We start from the raw sequence: 22,557 nt of genomic DNA on the forward strand, positions 1-22,557 counted from the left end.
TGCACGCATGGATTATGTCGCTGTCACTTTCAACAGTTACTATTTTAACCAGGTCGCACCTAATCTCTGCCTGCTGGGAAAGTCAGCTGTGTCCTTCCTTGGGCCCCCCTCCAGCCCCAGCATAACAAGGGCGTTTCTAGCCCTTTAGGCAGGGGGGCGTGTCCTGCCCAGAATAGAGCTTGTCTCCTGGGCCACCTTGGGCTTTCCTTGTGGCTCAGCTGGTGAAAAATCCGTCTGCAATGCGGGAGACTCGGGTTTGATCCCTGAGTTGGGAAGATCCCCTGGAGAAGGGAAAGGCTACCCACTCCAGTATTCTGGCTTGGAGAATTCCATGGACTGTATAGTCCATGGGGTCACAAAGAGTCAGGCACAACTGAGCGACTTGCACTCACTCACTTACCTGGGGGACTGAGGGGGCCTCTTGGCTTCAGAAAGCCAACACCAGAGGTCAGACCCATATGAGATGGTGAGCATTCCTCCAGAGGGTGGGAGGAAAAGGGGAAATGGGTTTCTAATGTAAATCATTGCTCACACCCAAGTTTCAGTTCCATTTCAGAATGCAAAGGGGGCTTCCCAGGCAGGTGCAAAGAACATGCCTGCCAATGCAGGATACGTGAGAGACACAGGTTCGATACTTAGGTAGGGAAGGAAGTGGCAACCCACTCCAGTTTTCTTGCTTGGGAAATCCTATAAATCCCATGGACAGAGGAGTCTTGCGGGCTACAGTCCATGGGATTGCACTGAGTTGGACACGACTGAAGCGACTTAGCCCTGGGTGTTCTTTGGAGAGAATGATGCTAAAGCTGAAGCTCTAGTACTTTGGCCACCTCATGAGAAGATTTGACTCATTGGAAAAGACTCTGATGCTGGGAGGGATTGGGGGCAGGAGGAGAAGGGGACGACAGAGGATGAGATGGCTGGATGGCATCACTGACTTGATGGACGTGAGTCTGAGTGAACTCCGGGAGTTGGTGATGGACAGGGAGGCCTGGCGTGCTTCGATTCATGGGGTCGCAAAGAGTCGGACACGACTGAGCGACTGAACTGAGCTGAACTGAAGCGACTTTGCATGCACACCTACAAAGAGTTCTGCTCTGCTCTACTTCTGAGAAAGTAAGCTGGAGACAGGGAAAGTGTTGACATAGAGTTAAAACGTTGGCCCCTTCGCAGTGACCAGCCACTTCTGGCCTGAGGGGAGGAGCAGTGCATTCCATGTTTCCCCAAAGAAGACAAGTCAGGATTCAAGAGCTGGTTTATTATTATTATTGGAGTATAATTGCTTTACAATATTGTGTTAGCTTCTGCTGTACCATGCAGTGTATGAGCTATATGTATACATATTTCCCTTCCTTCTTGGACCTCCTCCCCCTTCCCCCCACCCCCATCCCACCTCTCTAGGTCATCACAGAGCACAGGGCCCAGCTTCCTGTGCTAAACAGCAGCTTCCCACTAGCTATCTGTTTCACATAGAGCAGTGTGTATGTGTCAACCCTAGTCTCCCAGTTTCTTCCAACCTCCCCTTCCCCACCGTGTCCACATGTCCAAGGGCTGCTTTAATTGGAATTAGGCCTACCTGAAGAAGTCTATTTTTTCTCAAAATCTTTGTGATTCTCTGTGTGTTGCTCAAGTAGGAAATATGAATATTGGATAAACAGGGAATATAGGAGGGAGGTTTGAGCTTTCCTGTGGGGGAAGTGGGGCCGGGCAGGGGAGGATCCTGAGTTATTTTCCAGCTCTGCTAAATACTAATTGAATTTTAGCTCTAAATACTAATTGAACGAAAAGTCACCTGAAATGAAAGGAACATTGGAACTGGTGTCTGTGTGTGTACAACCCCTCAGGGAATCAAACACTGAGAAAGCAGTGAGTAAATTAGAGACCCATGACTCATTAGCAGCCGTGAAGCAGGGGTGTTCCCCTTAAGTCAATTGTTTTATTTGATAAAGAATTTTCGAACTGGGGCATGTGGACTAAAGTTCATTCTGTCTCTTACAGGATGTTAATGTCTTTGAGCCTGTGCTAGTCTGTAAGGGCTGCCATAACAAAAGACCGCAGACTGGGTGACTTAAACAACAGACATTTATTTTCTCACAGTCCCAGAGGCTAGACATCAAAGACCAAGGTGTCAGGGGTTTTCTTCTTCCTGAGGTCTCGCTCCTTGGCTTGCAGAAGGCTACCGTCTTGCCAAGTCCTCACTCGGTCATCTCTCTGTGCTCCCATGATGTTCTGATGTCTTCTTTCTGTGCCCTAATATCCTTTTATTTTAAGGACACCAATCAGATTAGGACCACCCAAACAACCCCATTTTAGCTTAATTACCTCTTTTTAAAATTGATTACTTTTGTCTGCACTGGGTCTTGTTGCTATGCAGGATTTCTCTAGTTGCACCAAGTGGGGGCTATTCTCTAATTGCAGTGCGCAGGCTTCTCACTGCAGTGGCTTCTCTCTTTGCAGAGCACGGGCTCCAGGGTGCAAGGGCTCAGTAGTCGTAACACTCCAGCTTACTTGCCACACAGCATATGGACTCTTCCTAGACCAGGGATCAAACCTGTATCCCTGGTATCGGCAGGCGGTTTCTTAACCACTGGACCACCAGGGAAGTCCCTTAATTATCTCTTTAACGACACTGTCCCCAGTAGAGTCACATTCTGAGGACCTGGGGGGTAAGGCTTCCACACATGAATTTGGGGGGACACAATTCAGCCAATTCCCTGGTAGCTCACATGGTAAAGAATCCGCCTGTAATGCTGGAGACCCTGTTCGATTCCTGGGATGGGAAGATCCCCTGAAAAAGGGAAAAGCTACCCACTCCAGTATTCCAGCCTGGAGAATTCCATGGACAGAGGAACCTGGCGGGCTCAAAGAGTCAGACACGACTGAGTGACTTTCACTTTTTACTTTCAACTCAGCCCATAAGAGAGTACCAGTTTCCTCACTGGGAAAACTGGAGTAAAACTGCCCCTCCTTTCCTGTGTTGAAGCTCAAATGAGATGAAGTAAGTAAAAAAAGTGACTTTGAAGGGCATCAGATTCTACAGAAAGGAAAATTGTTATCTTACAAGGGTGAGATAAGCAGCTTAGGACTGGAGGTCTTATAGTGAAGTGAAGTTGCTCAGTCATGTCTGACTCTTTGCGACCCCATGGACTGTAGCCTACCAGGCTTCTCAGTCCATGGGATTTTCCAGGCAAGAGTACTAGAGACCAATATAAAGTTGTGTCCTCTATATATACCTGAGCTTTGAAGGACAAGTCTGCCAGGAAAAGATGCACTGGCAAAGGTGCGGCTAAATATCATGCTTTCTTGGCTCTTTGAGCTTTAATGCCAATCACGTTTCCATTCGTTTATTCCTCACCATCGATTTCACACCTACTCTGCTGGGCACTGGGTCACTGTGATCCATTATCTACAAATGATGCAGAATGGCATGCTGGCTAGATGAATTTTATAGGAAATGTCATTAAGTAGGAGAAGACTTCTAATTTGTCTTCCTGTGCAGCTTATGGGGAGCTCTGCTAAAAATATCTCTTGCTTTCAACAACTTCCCCTGACTCTTCCTTCCTCAATCACAGGGGCCTGCTCAGGATCTGGAGGCTCAGAAGAACTCAGAGGAGGTCACCCTGGGGCGGGGAATGGAACCACATAGGTTAAACTCAGGGTGGAAAAATTCAGAGTCTGTCACTCTTAAAGACTGAATGTCTGCTACAGTGAGGCAGACATTCCTGGGTTCTATGGAAAATAAGGGTCAGTTACACACACACACAGGAGTGTACAGAAGCCAGAAGAGGTTGCACTTGTCCTTAAGTAAAGTGCAAGGCACAGGTATTCCTTACTGTTTGGGCTTCCCAAGCTCTGCAGATGCACGGCACAAGTTCATAGGGAGTAAAACAACACCATCAGGCACCCTGGATCTCTTTCTTGAATTTTGAAACTTTGAAGTTAAATGAGCATACAACCAAGCTCTGATCTCAGCCATGGGGAACCCCGTCTCTGTTGGGTTCTAGTCACCTGATGGGGTATGGGCAGGATGGGAAAAAGAGTCACATCCTCCTCAGGAATCCAAGAGCAAAGTGGGGACTGCTTTGATTTCTTTTATTTTTTTTAATGATTATTCTTTTATTTAGGTTCTCTATATCTTCCTGGCTCAAACTGGTATTTTAAACAAAATTTTCTAGAAAAATTGTTTATATTATCTATGTTGAAGTTTATAAGCCTAAACATGTTTATAGTATTTTTCTGATATTTTTTATATCCCTATTGTATGCATACCTACATATCCTTTTTTACTCCTTTGCATTTTTCTATGATTTCCTTTTTTTAAAAAGTTTATTTATTTATTTGGCTGCATTGGGTCTTAGCTGGGGCATGCGGGATCTAGTTTCCTGACCAGTGATCAAAGCTGGGCCCCTGCACTGGAAGCACAGAGTCTTAGTCATGGGCCACCGGCAAAGTCTTCTGGTGCCCAGGCCTGAATCTGAAGTCTCACAGTCCAGGAGGAGTTCCAAGAAGAGATAAGTCCACAGCCACAAAATAGATGTTGCAATAATCTGAGGCAGAAAGGAGACCCACAGTAAGCACTGAGGAGGAAAGAACAAAAGGGCATCAGATTTTGAGACTGATGCATGGCTCAGTACACTAAGAAGGTGCTCAAGAGAGCATCAGAAAGCCCATGCTACATGACAAAAGAAACCTTGAAAAAATGGGAAGAGGGACCTCGGGAATTTAACTTTTTGCCTTGGGCCAACAGACCATTTTGTGGTTCTGAAACTCCTTCGGACGTCAATCTTGCTTTATTTCCAAAAGAGGACTGGAAATCAGAATGAGGAAGCCAAGAATATCAAACAGCCTTAGATCCTTGGTTAAAAACATTAGCAGCAACATGCAGCAGAGCTCACCTCCCCCATGCTTCGCATTTCATTGTAAAAGGAAAACCACAAGCCGAATCCTGCAGAGGCTGTTATAATTAACTCACAAGCCCTCCTTTGCTTCCTAGTGGTTTCTGAGTCTCTGAGGTGCAGAAAGTAATGTGAGAAGGGGTTATTTAATAAGCGTTGTGGGAGGAGGAAACAAAAACACATTTTTAGTCCCTTTTGCTAAAAGAGTCCATCAAGTCGATTTAATTTACTGTTTTACTGTTTCCAGGCTCCGGGGAATCTTCTCTGTGGGACATTTATCTATGTTGATTTGGAATAAGAGGAGTTAACATGTGTTGATTAAGTTTTTTTTTTTTCTTTTTAATCAAGGTTTTAATAGCAAATAACAAGAGACCAAGTCTGGCCCTTCAAAGCAGAAAAAGCATTTATTAAAGTGTATTAGATGATGTCAACCCACTCCAGTGTTCTTGCCTGGAGAATCCCAGGGACGGGGGAGCCTGGTAGGCTGCCGTCTATGGGGTCGCACAGAGTTGGACACGACTGAAGTGACTTTGCAGCAGCAGCAGCAGAATCCCAAGGGATGGAGAATAAAGCTTGGAGACTGTGTAATCAGCCACAATCCCTGACATCAATTCTGGGACTGTCCTCAAGGATGCTCCACTGAGTTCACTTTGGGCAAAGAGGCTATAGTTTGTCCTGGACCAGATCTCACACTGAACAAACTGCTAGGTCCTCTGTTATTAAACTGGCTGTACCGGAGAAGGCAATGGCACCCCACTCCGTACTCTTGCCTGGAAAATCCCATGGATGGAGGAGCCTGGTGGGCTGCAGTCCACGGAGTTGCTAGGAGTCGGACACGACTGAGTGACTTCACTTTCACTTTTCACTTTTATGCATTGGAGAAGGAAATGGCAACCCACTCCAGTGTTCTTGCCTGGAGAGTCCTAGGGATGGAGGAGCCTGCTGGGCTGCCATCTATGGGGTCGCACAGAATCGGACACGACTGAAGCGACTTAGCAGCAGTAGCAGCAACAGTGGTCATCACAGCAGACCCCCCAAACCTGAACCAGGATCCTCTGGTTCTCAGACTGTTCCTCCTTCTCCTAAGACCTGTATGAGGATCTCCCCCCAACCCCATCTTTTATGGGAAACTCAACTTGGGCCAATGGGAGGGGGCTCATGCTCTGAAACTATGCCCACATCCCTTGCTGTAGATACCCCTATTGCTTTTGCTCAGGTTGGAGTCTTTCTGTTGAGAATGACACCTGGGGCTTCAGCTTGATGGTCAATAATGTTTACAGAGGTGGTCCACTCCCCTTGCTAACTGAGCCCTCTTCTTGTTCTGCTGTGGGGCTGGCAGGCACTCCTGTTTCTTTGACTGCTTGGCTGTTAGAGCAAGCTGGTGCACGTCTAAAGGAGGGACAGGTATGAAGCCTCAAGCGGCAGTGTAATCTAGACCCATATCAGCAAAGAAAATTCTCACCTGCAGTGCGGGGCTCTTTTCCTGCAGGGAGAGCCAGGCTTATTTTTATGCAGAGTGGTCACCTTGGAAGCCCCCAAGACAGTAAAGGACCCCTACATACATGCTAAGTCATTTCAGTCGCATCTGACTCTTTGTGACCCTGAGGACTGTAGCCCACCAGGCTCCTATGTCCAGGAGATTCTCCAGGCAAGAATACTGGAGTGGGTTGCCATGCCCTTCTCCAGGGGATCTTCCTGACCCAGGAACTGAATGCATCTCCTACATTACAGGTGGATTCTTTACCTGCTAAGCCACTGGGGAAGCCCCAAAGATCCCCTACTACTCTCTATTGGCTACTGCTGTTGACACTCTTGACAATGGTTGCTGGGTCATTCATGGAAAGGACGGCTCCATCCTTTTCTTTTTCTCCATCTCCCTCTGGGGTTGGAGTATGGTACAGGGCCTGGTGCTACTTCTTCCCATGACTGGGTTATGTGTCACCCCTCACAGGTTGGTGGTATGAGACTATATATTGAACTTTTAACCTGGTAGAATAACCAGCTCAGAACTAACTATGCCTATTTTTGCCCAGCTGTAAGCTCATCAGGAAAAAATGAGAATCATTTTTCCCCTCTTCTCCCAAGAGAGGGGCGAGATACTCTGTCCTGGGTGCTTGGACTTCTCTCATCTCAGGGGAACATTAGATGCCTGTGTTTTCAACAGTCTAGATTCCTGCAGGAGATAGGATCCATTGGAATGATGAGGGCTCTGTGGGTTGAAGGGGAGGGTGCAGGGGATGGAGGCCAGATGCAAGAAGGGAGGTTCTGAAATGGTGAAGACCCACCATAACTTGCAGGCACCACCTCGTGAAAGGGGACACCTTGGATAAAGGCCAGTTACCTGCACATCAGGTACTGATGTCAGATGCTCTAACAGCCAAGGCAAGTGCCCCCTGGTGCCCAGCCTGGTAGGTGAGGGGTGGAGCACTCACCATGAACTGCTGCCCAGTTCCTGGACCAGGCTGGCCTAGGCTCACAGAGCTAGTGAGGCTGGCTTCCAATGCATGCACAGCAGTGAACAGATGGCTGTGGACTGCACCCATGAGGGGATCAGCTGAGCACTGCCCTTACATTTACACTTCGAGAATCATTTACAGCCCTACTAAGTTCCCTGGGTCCCTTACAACCCAAGACTGGTTGTGGGAGCGCCAAAGAATAAAATAGATTCTGGACTTCTCCCTGATCCTTAAAATACCTTATTTTGGAAAGTTTAAATGTGCAGAAAGACTCTTACTCCTTGAAAGGAAAGTTATGACCAACCTAGATAGCATATTCAAAAGCAGAGACATTACTTTGCCAACAAAGGTTCGTCTAGTCAAGGCTATGGTTTTTCCTGTGGTCACGTATGGATGTGAGAGTTGGACTGTGAAGAAGGCTGAGCGCCGAAGAATTGATGCTTTTGAACTGTGGTGTTGGAGAAGACTCTTGAGAGTTCCTTGGACTGCAAGGAGATCCAACCAGTCCATCCTGAAGGAGATCAGCCCTGGGATTTCTTTGGAGGGAATGATGCTGAAGCTGAAACTCCAGCATTTTGGCCACCTCACGCGAAGATTTGATTCATTGGAAAAGACTCTGATGCTGGGAGGGATTGGGGGCAGGAGGAGAAGGGGACGACAGAGGATGAGATGGCTGGATGGCATCACTGACTCGATGGACGTGAGTCTGAGTGAACTCCAGGAGTTGGTGATGGACAGGGAGGCCTGGCGTGCTGCGATTCATGGGGTCACAAAGAGTCGGACACGACTGAGTCACTGAACTGAACTGAACTGAACAGAAATGTTGCAGAGATAGTTCAGAGAGTTCCTGTCTACCCTTCACTCAGTTTGTCCCAAACTGAGGCAAATTGAGTGAGGGGTAGGCCCTGTGAACCAGTGACTTTTCTGGCACCTTGTTAAAACTCAGACACCATCATTGGTACACTATATTAAATAAACTCCAAACTTAATTTGGATGTAACTAGTTTTTTCCACGAATGTCCTCTTTCTGTTCCAGGATCTAATCCAGGGTCTCCTCAGTCTCCTCTCTGATCTATGGCAGTTTCTCAGTCTTCCCTAGTTTTTCATGACCTTGACATCTTTAAGGAGAGCTGGCCAGCTATCCTGTAGAATGTCCCTGGGTTTCACATGTTTTTCTCATATTAGGCTTGGGCTGGGGAACTTGGGGACTTGCCCTTTTCATCCCATTACATCATATCAGAGGGATCCTGACACCCACATAACATCACCAGTAAGGTCAGCTCTCATCACTTGTTGAAGGAGGTATCTGCAAAGTTTCACCACTGTCAAGTCACTGTTTCCATTTCCATAGTCTATTCTTTAAAAGCCATCCAACCCTGTTTTATTTGCAATAGAAAAATAAAGAAATGAGATGCTGCTTGCAGCTGAGTGTGGTGGAACAATTCCTGCCTGGTATATTTGTACTTGAACAAGGGTTTTCTTGAAGCCCTCTGCCTCAACCAAAAGTAGCAACTCTAATGGTAGGAATTTCAGGCTCTGTGACAGTTGGGCGTGGGCGTATGGGCTTGGGCGATAAATGTAAGCAGTGTTCTCATCCTACCACTCAGCCAGTGCCCTCCTCCTCCGCCTATGTATAGAGCCAGAGCACGGAGGATCCTGCTCATAAAATATTAGCACAGACTTGAAAACTTAACACACCTACCTATATCTAACGGACTGTCCTTCTCCTTAGTCTCTAATACAGGGTGTGAGTGCAGATTTAGAAGGGGTGATGATTGTTTACCCAGGACAAGCAGAGCCTATTCGGTTGAAGATGTAATAGAGAGGAATATGGCTCCCTTTCTATTTCAAGCCCACAGTGCAGTTGCCAATGAGACAGTCATTACTTTGCAGGAGCAAGACCTTCCCTACATCTTAGAGACTAGATCCGATATAAGGATGAAAATAGGTATGCAACCCTCACCTGTGTTTCTGCTCATCAAGGAGAAAGATGCTGCTCTCCAAGTCTTGTTGTGGCCACTTCCAGCTCCAGGTATCACTTTCAGTGTCTCTTATTTTCCCAATTGTTCTGAGGACCCTGTGAGTTATGGATTTTCAGGCTTAATGCTTTAGACAGAAAGTACTTCTGTGGTTGGAATCGGCAGGAAGACTCTATGAATCATTCAGAGTATCTGAAATGACAAAGTAATTATTGGAACATTGCAGAAGTTGTTTATTGGGCTTCTAACTCAAAGAGAAACAAGGGATTTAGCAGCAGATTTACAGCAATAAAGCATGGCAATGTTTATTCACACTTTGTACTGCCAGCATTAAAATTCAGTTCCATAAGTCTTTGACTTGGGCCTGTAGCAGAAATCATCTCAGAATATCTCTCTGACGTGGGTTGTGTGACAGCAGTTCGGCAGAAGGCTGGAGTGAGGCATAGATGTGAGAGGAGTCTTGAAGAGGCCCTGGAGACTAGGGTGGGGCCTCAGGGGGCTTCTGAAATTAGGAAGGCCCAGCTGCACCCTGAGCCTCCTCGAGATGGAGGCTGAAACTTACCTCACACATTCACCTCCAGTTGGCTCTACCTTGATCTTTTATTTAAACACCTTTTGCTGAAAGTCAGGCTCTGGGGTGGAGGACTAGAACCAGATTTCACCTCTGCTCCTAAGAGGTTCACAGCTTGGTGGGGGTGCGAGCAGGAGGAGAGGGATGCGAAAGAGACATGAACAACCGGGCAGTTAAACCAGTGCCTGGAGTTGCCTAGGTGACGACGTGGGGTAGGAGTTGGGGGAGGGATTCTAGGGAAAGACGGAGCAAAAGACCCAAGAGGCAGACTGGGAGAGCTGCAGGTTAACTATCCCAACTTGCAGGTTAACTACCCCAACCCATATAACTATCCCTACGTTATATCCCAATGTAAATAGCAATGAGATGTTGCTTCTCTTTAAGAAAAAAAAAAAATGACGTAGCAATTAAACTTCATTTGGAAAAATAAACACAACGACTGAGTTAAGAAGGTCTGGGAAAAGCATAATGAGCAGAGAAGAAGCCTTAACTAATACAGGAGATCTGTATGTGCGCAGCCACTCAGTCGTGTCTGATTCCGTGTGGCCCCAGGGACAGTAGCCTGCCAGGCTCCTCTGTCCATGAGATTCTCTAGACAAGAATACTGGAGTGGGTTACCACTTTCTATGCCAGGGGATCTTTCTGACCCAGGGATTGAACCTCCATCTCCTGTGTCTCCTGCATTGGCAGGTAGATTCTTTATGACTAATGCCACCTTGGAAGCCCAAGGAGCTCTGAAAACTACTTTAAAACTCTATGCTATGGGCAAAAGAATTGATAAGTGGCTGGACAGAACACAACAGTCAACCTAAAGAGACCCCAGAATATTTAAGTACACATCCACTCCAGTGTTCGTGCCTGGAGAATCCCAGGGACGGGGGAGCCTGGTGGGCTGCCGTCTATGGGGTCGCACAGAGTCAGACACGACTGAAGTGACTTAGCAGCAGCAGCAGCAGCAGCAGTATAGCATTAAAGGGCCCATTGGAGAAAGATTTGGATTCGTCAAAAAATGGTAGAAATTTTGTAAAAGATTAAAATTATAGCCTCACCTGATAGGTAAGAATGCATCACAGGTGGATTAGTTTGAAAGTAAAACACGAAGCTTTTTAAAATCAGAAGGAAATACCAGAATTGAGTACTTTCTACATGCTGCATCAATACAATTAACTATTTTCAAAAAAATGAGATTTTTCCAACAAAATAAAATAAGTTCTTAAGTGTCTAAAGCAATAATAAGCAACCAAAAAGGCAAATGACAAAAATAATTTAATGCTGTGATAAAGGGTACATAGCCTTATTTTACAAGCAAACTTCACAAAATGTTAAGAAAAAAGTGCACCAAAAAATAGACAAAGGACATGAACAGAAGTGCAGATACTCAAAAAACACGAAAGAATGTTCAGTCTTAGAGATAAAGAAAGAATGCACAATAAGATTAAAAGGTAGCTTGTTTTCACCTACCAACATAGCAAAGATTTTAAAATAGGGAACTTGGGCAATGTGTACTATGAGCCTTGAGATTATGTATATTACCTTTGACTCCAAATTCCACTTTTAGGAATCTGTCTGAAGGCGTGAATTTTGAAAATAATTATTTTAGTCATAAAAATAATGTAAATTCACATGTACATTTTATTTTGTTATATTGAGTCCTATTTGTTAAGATAGAAAGTTATAGTGTATTTTAGTTAACAGGTTAACACTTTAATTTATAATATTAAGTATTTGGATGTTGCTAACTAATTAGCTGTGTTATTTATGAAATTGCTTTTCAGTATTATCACATTAAATATTATATTTGCTATCCAAAAGAACCACAAGTTAATCTCTTTGGAAATTTTTCAACTCATTAAGTATTGTGAAAATAACCTCATTTTTAAAAAAGCGAACTCTCCTTTCATAAATTTATGCTATGCCCAAAACCCACAAAATTATATCTGATAGTCTCCTCTTTTATGTCATTTTATAATACTGTAAAAACAGAAAGTTTTGTTAAGTGCAGCTGAATTGTTAAGTCGCTAGTACTATGACAATAGGCAAGTTACTTAACCTCTGTGAACCTGTTTCTTTTAAATTAAAAAAAATTTTTTAATTTTAATTACAAAGTTATTTTATATTGGAGTATAGTTGATTAACAGTGTTGTCTTATTTCAGGCGTATAGCAAAGTGATAAGTTAAACATATACATGTATCTAGTCTTTTTCAAATTCTTTTCTCAGGTTATTACAGAGTATTGAGTAGAGTTCCCTGTACTGTACAGAAGAACCTCAATTTCTTTATCTTTAAAATGGGATTTTGCTGTTAGATTAATTCCCTAAAGAATCAGAGTGTGTGAGTCGCTCAGTTGTGTCTGACTCTTTGCGACCCCATGGTCTGAAGCCTGCCAGACTCCTCAGTCCATAGAATTCTCCGGGCAAGGACACTGGTGCATGCTAAATCACTTCAGTTGTGTCCAGCTCTTTTTGACACCATGGACTATAGCCCGCCAGGCTCCTCTGTCCATGGGACTCTCCAGGCAAGAATATTGGAGTGGGTTGGCATTTCCTTCTCCAGAGTGGATAACCATTCCTTTCTCTAGGGGATCTTTCTAACCTAGGGATTGAACCCGGGTCTCTTGCATTGCAGGCAGATTCTTTATTGTCTGAACCATCAGGGCAGAGGGCACATGAAAATTGCTTAATAAATGGTGTCCATGTTTCTGGGAGATCATTCTGTTCCAACTCCTGAGCATGTATTTGCTGACTGAGTTGAATTAACAGGTAAACCACCATTTCGTGTTTAGGAAATTGGCAAAGGAGAGAAAGGAGAGGATTTTGGAAGCTTTCTCCATTTAAAAAAGGAGAGAAGGAAAGGATTTTGGAAGCTTCTAAGGATCTTGGTGCTTGTTATAGAAAAGCAGGTGGGCACCATAAAAAATAAACTAGTCCAAGCACTCACATGGGAGAAGAAAGCAGGTGCTCATGGGAAATGGTGAAGCATCGACCAGCCTAGGCAAAAAAATGAAAAACAAAAAATATCAATTGGCCGTGCCAGTTTCCAGGATACATCAGGAAGCTTCTGAAAATATTGCTCCCCTTGAGCTTGAAAAAAACTGCTCTGAGGTCTTAGTATGTGCCTGTCAGAAATGCCTGTTGCTCCTTGTGTCAACATAAACGTACCCACTCGTGCTTCTGCTTGACGCAAAAGACTTAAAGCAGGTGCAGAGACTAGGTTAATAGGACAGCTTCTGGGTGGGGTGACCTCTAGCTGGCTCCTGGATTCCCACCGAAGAAACGGAAACAGCCTGTCTTAGAGCTGGAAAGTAAGGGCGACTGACTACCACATGCCAGGAACAGGGAGGAATCTCTGTCATCTACAGCTTACATCTGGCCAGATTCAAGGATGAGGGACCACATCTGTACTGCAGGCATCAGAAGTCTGCCCCCCAGAGACCACAGCTCGTGAAACTTCAAAGCCCGACTCGCCACATCCAAGAATTCCTGGGGCTTCTGTTCTCACGGTCCCCTCTGCCTCTGACCCCTCTGACCCTCACACTGCTGCCCTGGCTTGGCCCCCAGTTCAGCCTGATCAGAAACTCAAACCCTTCAACCCTCTCCACAAAGAATTCACTCAGCCCAGGCACTTCATGAGTTTAGCTGTGTTAACTCAAGTTGTCCTCCACTGTGAACTCTTTTGCATCCCCAAGAGACATTTGGTAGTGTCTGGAAACATCTCTGGTTGTCACAACTGGAGGAGATGAGCTAGTGGCATCTCCTGGGGAGAGGCCAGGGATGCGGCCCCCATGACAAACAAGGACCCAGCCCCCAATGTCTCAGTGGTGACACTGAGAAACCCGACTTTACCTGAAGATGTAAATGCCACAGACCTGGTGGCATTGCACTGTCCATGGGTTTCTGCCATCTCCATGACTTCCCCTTTTCCTTTTCCTTTTCCTCTCTTTCCACCTCTCTCTTTCTCTCTCTTTTGCTTCTCAGGAGCCAAATTCCTCTCCCTGTCTCAGGGTCCACAATTCCACAATCATCTTTAGTAGTAAAATCATCTTTAGTAATACAAATATGCCTTTGGAGTCTCATCCCCTCTATCAGGCAGCTGATCAACTTATTTCTTCCAAACACAGTGCTCTCCTGAATAGGAATTCTGGTAAATACAATTCCATTCTCTTATTAAATACAGGTATAAAGGAACTACTTACCTGGGAAGTGGAAGAGGCTTAGAACCCCCTCGCCCACCAGGACCCACCAAACCCAAGGGAGAGGGCTGGAGAGTGGGTGGGGATGGTGGGGGCAGAGAAGGGAGGAAGAGGAGCACCAAGTTCACCAGCTCTTTAGTATCTTTGGGGTGCAGTCGTTTCCAGCTCCAGCTCTTGGAATGGACTATGGTCTCAGGCAGAGACGGGGAACACGGAGCTGCTTTCTCAGAGCACAGTTGCCTCAGGCAGAACATCTCTGTCACTGTAGATGTGAGAAGGTGTCTCTGGCATGTGGGTGAAGTCTTCTAACCTGGAGCCTAGGGTGCTGCCTTCTTTCCTGCTTTTTTCCCCCAACCTCCACCATCTACTCTGCCGGAGCAGCCGGACCCAGTCTGACCTAGCAAAGTGAAGCTAGAGTCAATCTCTTGTGTGAAAAATTCAAACAGGTGACCCCATCATTTGGAATGACTGTACCTCAGCTCCCAACTCTCCCCTCTCTCTGAAAGGCTTGACTCAGACAGAATGCATGAGACCCAGAGGAACTCCAAGCTTCTGAAGAAGGGAACCTGTCAGATGAATCAAGCAAATACGCAAAATAAACTATGAAATCAACTCAGTGCAAAAAAAAAGAATCTGATTTGTGTTCTCAGTAAGATCCAAGGGGAAATGGCTGCTGGGAAAACAGTTGAAGCAAATTTGAGGAGGAGATATCTGAAAGCAGGAGAGGCAGCCCAGAGATGAAAAATGTGATTGCCAAATTACAAACCCCAACGGAGGCACTGGATGCCACAGAAATGTAAATCAAGGAAGGGGAAGATAAGGTTAGGAAACTCTCCCAGAACCCAGAGGAAAAATAAAAAAGATGATGGGGCAAGTTTAATAACAATAAATATTATTTCAAAAAGTGATTGGGGAATAGAAGAAGATGGAATGGAAACAAAAAGCTACTCTGAAAAGTGCTGGTCTGGGAGAATGAAGATGTGCATAGAAAGAGTGAATTCAGAGCTTACGAGGAAGTACAACGTAGCCCAAGAACAGGTGGAAATAAGCCTCATAAAATTAAGATTCAGCAAAGGATGAGGCTTGTCTGGGCTCTGCCACTCTGGCCACCAGCATTTTGACAGTAGTATTTAGAGAGAGTCTGTACAGACCACACATTCTCCTCTAACAAAAGCTACAAGAGTTCTCTAATCCAGGGTTTGAGGTAGACAATTAAAAAGATCTGATAAGATTAACTAGAAGCCACTGTTATTAAATGAGAATTGCAGTTTAGTGCAGCTAATTGAAGAATAATTTATATTGTGCATAAGCATTTCATGGAAATACATATTCTGAACTTCTGGTGTAGATGATTAGTGTATTAATTTCCTGGGCATGGGGAGGCAGGTGAAAAACCTCAGATAGCGTGGCTGAGAGAACAGTCCTTTTTTCCTCTGGTCTGGCTTACTCTTCTGCCTATGTCCAGCTACTCCTTTTCTGTAGGTCTTACCCCGGGCTGAGAACCAGAGTCACCATTTTAGTTTCAGTTTCTGCTGATGCTCTTGTTCACAGGATTGTTGTGGTTGTTTGTTTTTGGGTGCAGTCTTAGCATCTAGGCTGGTGTTGAGTCCACCGGCTTGTCCTCGCTCCCTTTCACCAGTGTGCGCTCCTGGTTCTCTGTCCGATGTCCGCCTGCTCTCGGATGCAATGTTCAGTTCTTCAGAGTGTGCATATGGTTTGCCAATGGAAGGGCTTCACTTTTATTTGAAGGGGGAAAATCAGTTCTTAAGTGGAATGTGAGATGAAGGTGTATCCTGGATTCTGTGATACTCCTCCGTCAGGTCAGTTCAGTTCAGTCGTTCAGTCATGTCCGACTCTTTGCGACCCCATGAATCGCAGCACGCCAGGCCTCCCTGTCCATCACCAACTCCCGGAGTTCACTCAGACTCACGTCCATCGAGTCAGTGATGCCATCCAGCCATCTCATCCTCTGTCATCCCCTTCTCCTCCTGACCCCAATCCCTCCCAGCATCAGAGTCTTTTCCAATGAATCAAATCTTCGCGTGAGGTGGCCAAAGTACTGGAGTTTCAGCTTCAGCATCATTCCCTCCAAGGAAATCCCAGGGCTGATCTCCTTCAGAATGGACTGGTTGGATCTCCTTGCAGTCCAAGGGACTCTCAAGAGTCTTCTCCAACACCACAGTTCAAAAGCATCAATTCTTTGGCGCTCAGCTTTCTTCACAGTCCAACTCTCACATCCATACATGACTACTGGAAAAACCATAGCCTTGACTAGACGGACCTTTGTTGGCAAAGTAATATCTCTGCTTTTGAACATGCTATCTAGGTTGGTCATAACTTTCCTTCCAAGGAGTAAGCATCTTTTAATTTCATGGCTGCAGTCACCATCTGCAGTGATTTTGGAGCCCCCGAAAATAAAGTCTGACACTGTTTCACTGTTTCCCCATCTATTTCCCATGAAGTGATGGGATCAGATGTCATGATCTTCGTTTTCTGAATGTTGAGTTTTAAGCCAACTTTTTCACTCTCCTTTTTCACCTTCAACAAGAGGCTTTTTAGTTCCTCTTCACTTTCTGCCATAAGGGTGGTGTCATCTGCATATCTGAGGTTATTGATATTTCTTCCGGCAATCTTCCATGGAGCACCTTAAAACCCCCTCCCTAGCTGTTGCTCAAGCTTTCCCATCAAGTAACGCCTGCCTGTTCTCACGCGGACACAGAAGCACCACTCAGTGCTATATCAGCACCCAAGTCTTGTTACCAGCCCTGGGGAATAAGCTGCTGGGTAGCGGAGGAGACTCTCTGCTCCAGAGCTCTGAAATTAACAAATGTGAACTTAACAGCCAGTTGAGAGAGATGGGCCAGGAGATTGCAGGTCATCTGTAGAGGCTGGAAAAACCTCCTTGATCCCTGCCCACTTTGGCAGAGCCAGAGAATTCTTGTGGCTCTGAAGTCCTGAGTGGGAAATGAAATGGACTTTGGAGCTCAGATAGTGCTGGAATGCCTTCAGAAGAACAATCGAGGAGTGTAGTTTATGTAGATAGGCTTGAAGGATTCCTTCTTTTCATTTTTATTCGTATGTACTATTTGGTTTACTTTACCAGGTGTTTATTTTGTTTTTCTATAAAGTTAAGCTAGTTAAAACACAAATAAAACAAAGAGGAACTGCTGGCCAGGATTGAAGTAGTGGTGGGCTCAAAGCCTAGGCGCTTAGGAGGTCTCTTAAGTTGTGTAGATCTGAGTCCACCACAGCCTGGCATGAATGACACATTAACCAGGAAATAGGAGCTAGACTGGGGAGGACAGAGAGAGTGTGGGCTGGGGAAAGAGCCCTAGCTTGGAGCCTTGAGCAGCCCAAAGAAGCCTTGACTGTGGTTTGATGGTAAAGCATATAGCCATGGCCTTGCAAGACTGAGTGTGGTAGATTAGCATGGCAGTTGTCCTCAGAGAATTCCACCTCCATGCCCTTGGGAGGCTCCTCCCCTGGTGACTCTGGTTTTGATGAAATGCCTTGCTTTGGCCAAATGGGATATCCACAAACAGGATATAAGAAGCCTGAAAAGTTTATACTGAGGTTTGCCATATTGGAATGTTGCCTGCCTGTTAGAGACACATGACCCAGTTGGCAGCTAACACCAACCTCCAGACATTGCATGTGAGGGCACATTAGACCACTCAGCCCAAGCTGAGTTGCCAGGTGGATGGCTTCAACTGAACAAGGCACCCTAGGCAGACCCAGCCCAAGAACCACTAGGTAAACGTGAAAGTGAAAGTCGCTCAGTCGTGCCCAACTCTTTGCGACCCCATGGACTATACAGCCTATGGAATTCTCCAGGCCAGAACACTGGAGTGGCTAGCCTTTTTCCTCTCCAGGGGATCTTCCCAACCCAGAGATGGAACCCAGGTCTCCCTCACTGCTGGTGGATTCTTTACCGGCTGAGCCACAGGGAAGCCCAAGAATATCGGAGTGGGTAGCCTATCCCTTCTGCAAAGGATCCTCCCAACCCAGGAATCAAACCAGGGTCTCTTGTATTGCAGGTGGATTCTTTACCAACTGAGCTATCAGGGAACCAGCCCAAACTTCTGACACCTAGAATAAATAGAACGGTTGTTGTTTTAAGCTCTAGGTCTTATGTGGTTTACTGTGTGCATCTATTAGTCATATCCACCTTTTTGTGACCCCATGGACTGTAGCCCACCAGGCTCCTCTGTCCATGGAGTTCTTCAGGCAAGAGTACTGGACTGAATTGCCATTCCTTAATTATGTGTTAGCATTTAACTGATAAACCTGTCAAATGTCTCCTTACAGTTTACACCTAGTACCTTGCTCTGCACACACAAAAATGTGATCAATAACGAATCCTCCTACAGCTTTTATTTAAGGAGATACAGAGGGAGAGAATGAAAAATAGCATGGGACAGTGAGAGTTGGGTGTCTCATCCCCTGGTGACTCATGTTTACCTCTAGATTGGAGATCTCATCTTCTATCATTCAGTTCTGTTCAGTTCAGTCTCTCAGTTGTGTCTGACTTTTTGGGACCCCATGAACCACAGCATGCCAGGCCTCCCTGTCCATCACCAACTCCCAGAGTTCACCCAAACTCATGTTTATTGAGTCGCTGATGCCATCTAACCATCTCATCCTCTGTCATCCCCTTCTCCTCCTGCCCTCAAATCTTTCCCAGCATCAGGGTCTTCTCAAATGAGTCAGCTCTTTGCATCAGGTGGCCAAAGTATTGGAGTTTCAGCTTCAACATCAGTCCTTCCAATGAACACCCAGGACTGATCTCCTTTAGGATGGACTGGTTGGATCTCCTTGCAGTCCAAGTGACTCTTAAGAGTCTTCTCCAACACCACAATTCAAAAGCATCAATTCTGCACTCAGCTTTCTTTATAGTCCAACTCTCACATCCATATATGGCCACTGGAAGAACCATAGCCTTGACTAGACAGACCTTTGTTTAGGTTAAGTTGAATGATATCAACAAATTCTGTTTTCTCTCTGATTGTATTAAAAGGTCAAAAATGTGTTTTCAACAATTGAAGGAGAGAATTTTACCCAGTTCTCTATCTGCATTCTTCTCTCCAGTGAGGTGGTTTGAGGGCATTAAGGGAGAAACCTGGATAAAGGGTTCATGTCACAGGAGCCCCAAGGCTACTGCGCTGAGCTTCTCCTCATTCCAGGAGCCCAGTAGGTTCTGCTGGAATGAGTCACACTCCTTTAGATGCTACCAATGAACTTGCAGTGTGCTCCTCCCTTCACTGGGAGAGGAAAATCACACTTAATGCATAGTACTGAAGCTGAATTTTTTTCATGAAAATTTTCATGAGAAAAAAAGGGATCTTGTAATTTCAAAGGATAGTTTTGGGAACTCCCAAACAAGTAGTTTGTCTTTCTGGCCCCCTGTTTGCACAGCCAATTATTTAAATAATTTGTTAATGATTACATTTATAGTGATTGATAAGTCTAATTGAAAAGTGAAACAGATTCTATGTTAACTAGAGCCCTTCTTCTCAGGTTTATGTAATGAATCATATCTTTCTTATCTCTTCTTCATGGAGAGGCCAACCTGGCTGTAATTCATGTTTCTCAAATATGGGTACCCTATGGGTACCCAAAGAAATGCCGTGCACACACTGATCTGTCTAAACCTCTGAGGAAGGTTAGCCTCTTTCTTCCTTCCTGTACCTTGACCACAGCGGAAGAAGCAGCAGTCACGTGAGGAAGTTTACTGTACAGGTGCAACTTCAAAACATCTTTCCAACAGCCACTGCGACATCAAGGACAAACCCCAGGGCAGGCTTGCCCAGGGCACCGCTGAATGGCATCCCAGATGGAGTCCCTTCCTGTGGGGCATCCCAGGCTGCCATCTGGGTGTCTGCCCTTCCTTAGCCTGAGACTTCAGGGGCACATCAGACTTTGCTATGACTGGACATCAAAGACTTAAGCTTATAGTTGAACTCTGTACTCTGGAGGTTCAACAGAAAACCTCCTCAGTAATAGGTATATCTGATTGATATACACACTATCTTACTGTCTATTTATTCAGTAATGAGTCAGTCAAAAAGCAACTGCCTGTTTTGAATGATCCAGTTTGCTAGATATAGTAAGCTACCAGAGAAACATAATGTTTCTGGTCAAGCAGATGTGTGTTCTACATATTAGAAAACTAAAGTCAAATCAAGAAAGATAAGAGGGGACGTGGAAGCAGCCTAGATGTCCATCGACCAGCGAATGGATACAGAAATTGTGGTACATATATACAATGGAATATTAGTCAGCTATAAAAAAGAATGCATTCAAGTCAGTCCTAATGAGGTGGATGAACCTAGGGCCTATTATATAGAGTGAAGTAAGCCAGAAAAAGACAAATATTGTGTATTAATACATATGTGTGGACTCTAGAAAGATGGCACCGAGGAACCTACTTGCAGTGCAGCGATGGAGGGTGGCGCTGGTGGTAAAGAACCTGCCTGTCACTGCAGGAGACATAGAGGCCTGGGTTCGATCCTTGGGTTGGGAAGATCCCCTGGAGGAGGGCATGGCAACCCACTCCAGTGTTCTTGCCTGGGGATGCCCAAGAACAAAGGAGCATGGTGGGCTATGGGCCATAGGCTCACAAAGAGTTGGACATGACTGAAGTGACTTGGCACACACGCACAATGGAGATGCAGACACAGAGCACAGACTTGTGGACACAGAGGGGGAAGGAGAGGGTGGGAAGAATTCAGAGAGTAGTATGGAAGCATACACATTACCATATGTAAAGCAGATAGCAAGTGGGAATGTGCTGTGTGACTCAGCGAGGTCAGCTCAGTGCTCTGTGACCACCTAGCGCGGTGGAGTGGGGTGGGAGGTGAGAAGGGGGTCCAGGAGGGAGGAGACCTGTGTATGCCTGTGGCTGATTCATGTGATGTATAGCAGAAAACAATACAACATTGTAAAGCAATCATTCCCAAGTTAAAAAAAAGAAAGAGGAAAAAACTCTGCACCGCATGCACACAGAAACAAATGAGCCCCACTGTATTTCAAAGGAATAACACAATAGTGCTAAAGAGGCCTGGGGTGGGAGAATGAATCCAAGAGAGGGGAAAAAAATTGCCAGTTAATCTTGAACTCTTTTCAGTAGCTTTGTTTTGTGAGGTGACATGGGTGTGTCAATGAGTGTCATAGAATTGAGCAAGTGAGTAAATGTGCCGATACTGGGGGACCTGAGGTCATTCCTGGGGAGGGAGGGATGTGCAAACGTGAACTGGAGGAAAACAGGGAAGCACCCGATAAGACCGGTGTCAGTGCAACTGACGAGGTCTGTTCTTAACCTCTGAGCTTGTTTTGAGTCTTTGATCTCTTGCCTCTGTATCTCTGCATATCCTTTTCCCATCACAAAGAATTCCCTTCCTATCACTTCAGTGTATTCAAGCCATGCCCTTTCTCCACCATATCTTCTATCCTCTCTTACTGTTTGGGAGTGATTTCCTCTTCTCTGAACTTCCACGTTTCCATAACTGAAATTTGTGAAAAGCACATTAATGTCTACCTTAGAACAAATTATTTATGGGTGTATAATCTTACACCCATAAGGAGAGTGAAAAAGTTGGCTTAAAGCTCAACATTCAGAAAACGAAGATCATGGCATCCGGTCCCATCACTTCATGGCAAATAGATGGGGAAACAGTGGCTGACTTTATTTTTTTGGGCTCCAAAATCACTGCAGATGGTGATTGCAGCCATGCAATTAAAAGATGCTTACTCCTTGGAAGGAAAGTTATGACCAACCTAGACAGCATATTAAAAAGCAGAGACATTGCTTTGTCAACAAAGGTCTGTCTAGTCAAGGCTATGGTTTTTCCTGTGGTCATGTATGGATGTGAGAGTTGGACTATAAAGAAAGCTGTGCACCGAAGAATTGATGCTTTTGAACTGTGGTGTTGGAGAAGACTCTTGAGAGTCCCTTGGACTGCAAGGAGATCCAACCAGTCCATCCTAAAGGAGATCAGTCCTGGGTGTTCATTGGAAGGACTGATGTTGAAGCTGAAACTCCAATACTTTGGCCACCTGATGCAAAGAGCTGACTCATTTGAGAAGACCCTGATGTTGGGAAAGATTGAAGGCAGGAGGAGAAGGGGATGACAGAGGATGAGATGGTTAGATGGCATCACCGACTCAATGGACATGAGTTTGGGTAAACTCTGGGAGTTGGTGATGTACAGGGAGGCCTGGCATGCTGCGGTTCATAGGGTCCCAAAGAGTTGGACACGACTGAGTGACTGAACTGAACTGAACTGAATCTTACCTGGGTTTCCCAAGTGGCTCAGTGAGTAAAGAATCCATCTACAATGCAGTTGACATGGATTCAATATCTGGGTTGGAAAGATTCCCCTGGAGGAGGAAATGACAACCCACTACAGTATTCCTGACTAGAGAATCCCATGGACAGAGGAACCTGGTAGCTACAGTCCATAGGGTCGCA

General features: G+C 45.4%; 1 long non-coding RNA gene across 4 annotated transcripts; it reads right to left on the minus strand.

Moving 5' to 3' along the window:
• Positions 1-2,061: 2,061 nt before the first annotated feature.
• Positions 2,062-14,721, minus strand: LOC113884577. 4 transcript variants are annotated; one of them, XR_003508918.1, is made up of 4 exons: positions 14,091-14,720; positions 12,836-12,885; positions 9,312-9,519; positions 2,062-2,255 (listed from the first exon to the last, which is right to left on the minus strand). It is a non-coding gene; the product is annotated as an uncharacterized LOC113884577 (long non-coding RNA). The 4 variants fall into 4 exon arrangements; XR_003508919.1 differs by lacking the exon at positions 2,062-2,255 and adding an exon at positions 4,355-4,544 and having other exon boundaries at positions 14,091-14,721; XR_003508916.1 differs by lacking the exon at positions 2,062-2,255 and adding an exon at positions 4,355-4,574 and having other exon boundaries at positions 14,091-14,721.
• Positions 14,722-22,557: the final 7,836 nt, after the last annotated feature.

This window comes from Bos indicus x Bos taurus, chromosome 26 (assembly GCF_003369695.1).
Source record: "Bos indicus x Bos taurus breed Angus x Brahman F1 hybrid chromosome 26, Bos_hybrid_MaternalHap_v2.0, whole genome shotgun sequence".
NCBI lineage: Eukaryota > Metazoa > Chordata > Mammalia > Artiodactyla > Bovidae > Bos > Bos indicus x Bos taurus.